Here is a 7,948-nt window from a genome sequence, read left to right as displayed (position 1 = left end):
ACTTTCAAATCCGCAGTATTTATACAGTTTGTTCGCCCAACGTACCAAACGCGCATGTGTGCGCGGAAAACGCCTTTATTTGGTTTCGCTGGACAGCCTTGAGGATAGGTAAAATACGCTCATCCGGGCCAAGCGATTGTAACGAATACACCTGTACATTGTTGGGATAAAGATGTTGATAAGCAACGGGAACAAAAACGTGTTAATTGCGGTTTTAATTGTTAACATACGAAAATTCTCCGGAAAATTTCGCCGTTGCCATCCTCAAAATTCTGGTCCACCCGGGGTCGAAGTCTTGTAAATGTGTTTTTTGTGAACGACAACCCTTCCGTAAAGACGAAATGCGAGCGGCTGTTTCCCCGAAAACACAACGTAACTGTTCAGCTTGTGAAAGTGGATTGCGGTGTAATACGTATTTTCAAAAAAAGAAAAAGAAAAAAAAGAAAGAATATTTACCTTTCAATGAATAGAATGAACATTAGTGCACAAGTTTATGACGTAAATTTCATTTCAAACAAATTGTTAAACATCAATATGGAATGTACGGTTGAAACACTACATTATTATTTAACTTCACGCTTGCATCTCATTCATTACAAAGTGAACATTGTATATTTAAAAATATGGCGTACTTGAAAGTAGTGAATTTTTAAAGCATTTATGTTTCTTTAAGGGCAAGAATATTTGAATTATTAAATAAATAACATTCATGATATATTTAAACTATCACCAATATTATAATACTGGTTCCATTCATTACAAATTTTGTAGTCCGTGTATGCATTTAACAAATATTTTAGATTATATGATTGTTTTTGGTAGTGTTTGCTGTAATTACTGTATCTAAGAAACAAATAAAAGCAATACTTATTATCTGGATATAGTAATGAGTGCATTTACCTTAAAATTGACACGAGAATGGGTCTATATTTGTGATTTGTGTTTGTCTCCACGAAGCTGACGAGAAACAGTTTTAATCATTAATCTGTAAAATTGTCCAGAATTAAAGACAAACCAATTAAAACATTCCATAAAGCGCAAATAACGAAAAAAATACAATGAGTGTGCACGTTTTTTTTGAATTATTTTCTCTTATATATGACGGCGCCAAATAAAAGTGCAAATTTGTGTTTGGCATTACTTTTAGATCAACCCTTGTATAAGTAATAATCAAAACCAAAAACAAAACAAAAGAAATATCAGTATACGTATTATGAATGCCGTCTAATCGATCAAAGTTTGTCTTTTAGTTTCCATCAAGTCTATCATAAAATGACTTAAATCAGCGCCATTTTGTTACAGGCGACTCTTCGTGAGGGCGTCATCATTAAAGGTTTGTCACCTTTGTGAAATTCTAAAAGCTAGAGTCACCCGACATCCACCCAAACTGCATCAGATATTGAAATAATCTCCCCCATTAAAGGTGAACTTATCAGCAAATTGGCGGGTTGTAAATCAGCAGTGCTGTCATTAAAGAGATCATCATTTGAAGCCCATTATCGCGGAATGCCTAGACGTGTAAACTTCCTAAGGCCTTGAAAGATTCGAAAACTTCAGATGTGTCTGCGTGTATCTGGAATCGTGACCAATGTGTTCATCCTCCTCCCACATTTTATGGGTATTTTGGTCAAGAAAATATTTATAGAATTTCACCAGATTTACAGCATTTTTTTCTAGCTTTAACTGGTGCATGAATGAAAAAAAAATTAACACAAAAAGTCAATTTGAAAGTATGAACAAACATGTATATATGTAGCAAGGAATATAATGCTTTGATCTTTAGTCTAGATAAAGTAACATATTGAGGACGTAATTACAATGAACAGATCCTTATTAAAATGAATGAAATAATTTTATTTAGAAAAAAAATTCAAGAACATTTGCATGATGCAACATCAAGTTTTTCACAATAAAACTGAAAACAATACGTATATGCTTAGAACACGTGCACTCTAACATCCAACTGTGTTCCACGTGATTTGATTAATATGAACAGATTTCATAGATTTCTAGTGAAAGCTGCACGTGTACACGTGTAAGTTACTCTTTGTTCATTCCCGTGAATTTTCACGCTATATATTGCTGAAGAATTTTTGGTAAAAATTTTACATTCGACAGACCAGACGAACATGTCAGTCACGTGATTGTCACACGAATGCTCAGGAAAAGTTACCATTTGGGCTTTAAGGCGGTCAACATGTCCGTGTCGAACGCACTTACTACATGTTTTTTATTCTTTAACACAAAGCACTCAAACAATCACACAATTACCGTACTTCTGAAATATCCTGTATACTTGTTATAACGATGTATAATATAGAACGCAGACATGATTTAAAAATATGCACATGCTTTTTGTATGGATGAATGTAATCCAATTGCGATAAATTGATAAAACAGAAAGAGAAGTATCATATTAAAATGTCAACAATATAAAACGAGTTTTTCACGTGATATTTGTACAGCGAGTTGTTTTTTTAATTATACTAATTTGTATTTTGCAATATTAATTGAATAAGTTTATTTGTAAATTTCTTCGTCTAGTATTGTTCTAACTTTATTATTTCACCTGTTCTCGCTTAATTTGACGATCAAAATTGTACCTGATTTACTCACAAGCACACAAAATCCCTTTATTTAGTCAGATGGTGTAATATGCCACTGACCTCTTTGGTCATTAAATCTAATCAACTACAAAAGTGCAACTTGATTTTCGTTTGTTTTGTCTAATAATCAACAAATCTGCATGTTTTCCAGGAACCTTTAACACTTTTTACATCAGGGCTGTCACGTTTCAGACGTTTGAAATCCTTTATTTTTCTTTCTTCGTCTGCATACGCGAATTTTCTCGTATTTTGGCAAACTTAATATGCATTTGTTTTGGTCAAGAATCAAACGCTCTGCAAAACAAACATGCCGAGTTTGGGATAATTTTCAAGGCGCCTTCTATGGGTCGTTATCAATGAGTTTTACACTCCGCCATATCTAACCTCTCAGAGAAAACACTAATTCACAATGAAACGATAAGATTTGTTTAGATTTTCCACCAGTTCATTTAACGCGCAATACATAGTTTCTTGGGCCCCGTTTCTGGGCTGGTCCCAGGTAGTATTGGTATTGCTTGAGGGATCCTTCATCCCCATGTGCATGTTTATATAACCCTCGTCGGGAGTATAGCCAACAGATACAAGTTTATCTTTAACAGATGCTAATCCAAAAACTAACCTGTTGATAGACAAGAGACCTAAATTCGGGTCTTACAGAGAGTGCTAACTAATCACTTGATGGGGTTTCACTTTCATCTGAAGTTTCATCCTTTAATGGGCTGTTGGTATTCCGTGAACCTTTTAGCAAAATATTTACGTATGTTTAATGCCTTCGTATTTTGTTCATCAAATGTTACATTTACTTAGAAGAAAGTTAAGCGGTAATGAAGATTCAATATGATGGGAAAATTTTGCTTGGCGATTTTTGTACAATTACTAGTAATTTTGTACATGTAGAAGGAGTATTCTCTGTTAATGAAATGACTAAAAATGCTTCAGAAACTGCTAATAACTAAAATTGAATTAAAATGTCATTTTCATTTAAAGTTATATATTGACATGTTTACTTGGCATTGTTAATTATCAATAAAATATTTCATAAAATGACTAACACTGTGTGTAATAATTATAGAATGAATTGGTTATAGTAATTGTCTTTGTTATAAAGGTTTTCATTTTCATAAAGCTGACCTTTGCTGCATTCTATTGCTATCATGTTTTGTTCGTCTTGTATGATTACATGTATTTGAGATTTCTTCCTATGCTATGTACATCTTAAATTCAACTATGAGTTATCAGTCATTCGGAAGGGGGGGGGGGGTAATTCTTTTTTTACGGACGCTAGCTAAAAGTACAAACTGTCAAATCCTACTCGGGTTATTTGGTAAATTGGAAATCACGCGGAGTTTTTCGATAGAAGGTAGCAATGAAGAAGTAGGAAATCTATCAATTTGATATTGTTCAAGACCATATATCAGAAAGTGTAGGCATTCCTATTTAACATAGTCAATAAGATTGTAAATAACGCGAAGTTTTTCAATAAAGGTAGCAATGAGTAAGTAGTGAATATATCAAATTGATATTGTCCAGAAGTATAGTATATCATTAAAACTCTTTATCACCAAAGGGAGATTAAAGAAATTTATAAATGTGGGTGCAAAATTGATTTATGATATGTAATCTTGTTTCCAATATAATCTCTTATTTTGAATATTTTAAAGATTCGTGACAACGAAAGAAATATATTAGTACTGAGTGGGCTACCGAATGATAGATATATGATTACCATTGTGTATGACTGTATACGTACGAGATATTGCAATAGATTTGGTGTCCATATGTACTGATTCTAATAGATGGTATAGAAATGTGTCCTTCTATGAAAAGAGATTTTTTATTTAAAAAATCATATGTAATAAACTTTAAAAGCGAAGATTAAAATTAAAAGCGTTACTTTTATTAATCTAAGACAAACGATTAGCATAGACTATATAGTATGGTTTGCAAATGTCCAAATGTGCCAACACTGCGTATTAAGATAGAATATAAATTCATGTGTCCTTGATAAAATGTCTTTCAAAGCGTTCATAGTTATGGCTTTTTGTGTGCTGTAAAATATGTCAGTCTACTGGTCATTTACTTTTAATTTCCTCCGGCTCAATATCATTATAAATAGAACTGTAGGGTTTTGTCATGGCATTTTCCCCTGAACACGATTAAAATTATAAATTTATATTATATTTTTTTTTAAACGTATTAAGTTGAAAAATTATTATAATCAAAATCAATTAAGTAGCGTTTACAGTATCACGAAAAATATGAAACTGGTTTTATAACGACAGAAAAAATCTAATGAAATTTAGAATTTCGTTTAGAATATTGAGTAATTATACTAGATAAGGTTTCAGAAGAATCCTTCCTAAGCTTCAACAGTCTAATGATATAAATGGGTTCTCTATAAATATAATTCATAACATTTTAACAAAATAGTAAAATAAAAAAAGATCTAATGATAAACATAATTGGATTGCATTGTTAATATAAAAAAAATACTATCTCTCTCTCTCTCTCTCTCGATCGATCGATCGATCGATCGATGTCCTGTACAAAAACGTGATATTGGCTGTTGCCAATTTATTCATGTATCACTTTCAAATTGATTGGGTTTTTTTCATAGCGTTATGTCTAATAAATTGGTAAAACTTTATATACTTTAAGCATTAAAAACATATTTTGATTACGAACGAGCCGTGATGATCTGAACTTTTTCTAATCCGTTTTCATATCCTTGATGGTTTATTAGCATTTACAACATTATAATGATGGGTTTGTGCATTGTATTGTGACGGGTTTTGACAAAGTACTGCACGCATTTAGAAAATAAATTGACATATATGGATGTTTTATTTTCATTAATCAACAAGCTAATTAAGACCAAGAAGATAATTAAAATTTAGTTAGATATCCTACAGAATAAAGAAAAATATATGCTGGTATATGACTTTTTTGGTAATTGCTACTTTAGAGAAAATATAATTTTTTGAAAAATTCAAATCAATAAAAACAAGATCTTATATAGTAAAAAGTGGTAAATCCTGTTTTTCCGTTTTCTAAAATTCTTAAATCTTTAGTGTAATAATTAGCATTTAACTTTGGGGAACGTAAGCAATAGAGGGTAATGTTAACGGTGTATAATTATGATCACGTCTTAGTCATATTGTGGGTTTCGCGGTGAAGTCATGAATTATATAATAGACAGTTAAATAAGGCCTTTTTGTGGACGTTTCATTAGTGGGGTTCTGTATGCAGGAAGTAAAGAATTTGAAAACTCAACTCCATTAATTATTAGATTCATACAAGGAATAATTTGGTAAAAATTTTGGATGGACGATTATTTTACAAAATTCCCCTTAAACAGACCTTCAAGAAAATTAAACATTAGAATTACAATTCATCATTACTTTAGATGATCATTATAGCTACAACTCTATTCCGTCCCGACCCTCCCCCCCCCACCCCGCCCCCCGCCCCCAATTGATCCGCAAATGAAGAGTACAGTTAATATATTAAATTGAAAGTATATCTAATGCATTAATGTAAACCTAAATAAATCATTGAAATGTTCTACTTATGTACATGTATTAAAATTCAACGGTTATCGAATGGCTTTTTTTTCATTAGTACTAACTCTCTTGTATTTAAAGAGAATCAATGGAAGAAACTGTTTTCCTATTTTACTGCTTTTTTAAAATGTACTTTAGATTTTATATTTTAAGTGAAGTTTACAGTTTTAAATAATTTGATTCTATTCAAGTATATTTAAATATATTTTTGCACATAAACCATTTCAAATATGACTGATCATGCAATATTTTATCACATCTAAAAAAAAAAATGAAGCAAGTTACATTTAGCATAATCAGATCATCATTTTTTGGCAAATAATGTTAACAATAGCAGAACATTCGCAAAATGTGTCATAAAAATTGCATTATTGTTAGTCTATAAAACTAAAAATAACAGTAAAATGGACTTGTATGTAATAGAAACATGCTACTTTTAGATAAAGGTTAAATAAATTTAGAAAAGTAATACTTCGTATTATATTTTTTCTCTCAAATATTCGCATATCAATCATTTTATGCACAACAAAAACTTTTAAATCTACTCAATCTGCAACATCATGCATGAATTATTGGTCTAAATAGGTCGATCGTGGATTTCTGCAAAGAATCGAAAAATATATACACACACCTAGGTAAAATAACGATTCAACCAAACATTAAATAAAGAATTTTGTAAATGGCTTATCTAAATGCATAACTATTTTTAAATTAGTTATGGTAAACTTTTGAAGACTATTTTGATCAAGGGGAGGATGAAAACAACCCCTATCATAACATTCACAGTAAAAAGAACTTCTTTTTAAGCTGCAATCTCAACGAATTTCAAGACAGTTTACCATCTATTAAGTGTTCGGTTTGGTTTAACCCTAACATTTTTGCATAACATCACAAAAACAGATGGTAAAGAGATTAGAATACAACAATTTCAAGATTGTTTTATGTTATGAAATGCGGTTCGTAAGAATTTTATGCATCTTTGTATCAGTCAAAATATATACAGTTACATGTGTGAAATGAGAAGTGTAATTCTTATCTAATGTTGTGAAATCGCAAAAATTGGACGAATGAAGAAATCCAAAGTATTTGCATATTTTAACATGTATTTGATGCATATTGAACTTCGCAGTAAGACTGAACCCTCTACCCATGGTAAGGAATATTGTAGTGGACGTAATCATCTTAATATTGTTACAGATATTTGATCAATCATTATAAAATCAAGGGTGCTGTTGTTCAAGAAATTATTCGATGCATTTCAACAATTCAAGATTTTTTTGTCTGAACAAATCTCAACCTATTTAACAATTAGGTGGATTTTGATAAACCCCAGGTATTCAGGCCTCGCCCGACACTAATATTTTCAAATCATTCAGCTGAGTCCTAAGCTCAAATCTATCAAGGAAAATGAACATAATTTTAAGGTCAACACCAAGACTTGAGGTTGAGTAATGACTTAAGGAAAGTTGCTGACGGTGAGACGTGATACTTTCACATTAACCACAGGTTAAGCTTTGCCATATAGTAAACAAAAAGACTACCGAAGATAATCATGTAAATATTGGTTCCGCGAAATTTGTCAAATTAATGTGGAATTAAGCTGAAAACGGACAACAGACTTGTCCAGGAATTGTGTGGAAGTATTTTCTGTGTAATTAAGGTCTTCCGTTTCCAACGGAAGACCTTGTACTGATTCTGTTGGAAATTCTTCATTATTATTTTTCTTCTTCTTTTTCTTCTAGACGTTTCTTTAAACTGTAATATCTCGCTTGTTTGTCA

The sequence above is a fragment of the Crassostrea angulata genome, chromosome 8, assembly GCF_025612915.1.
Source record: "Crassostrea angulata isolate pt1a10 chromosome 8, ASM2561291v2, whole genome shotgun sequence".
NCBI classification, from domain to species: Eukaryota; Metazoa; Mollusca; class Bivalvia; order Ostreida; family Ostreidae; genus Magallana; species Magallana angulata.
This window is presented reverse-complemented; position numbering follows the sequence as displayed.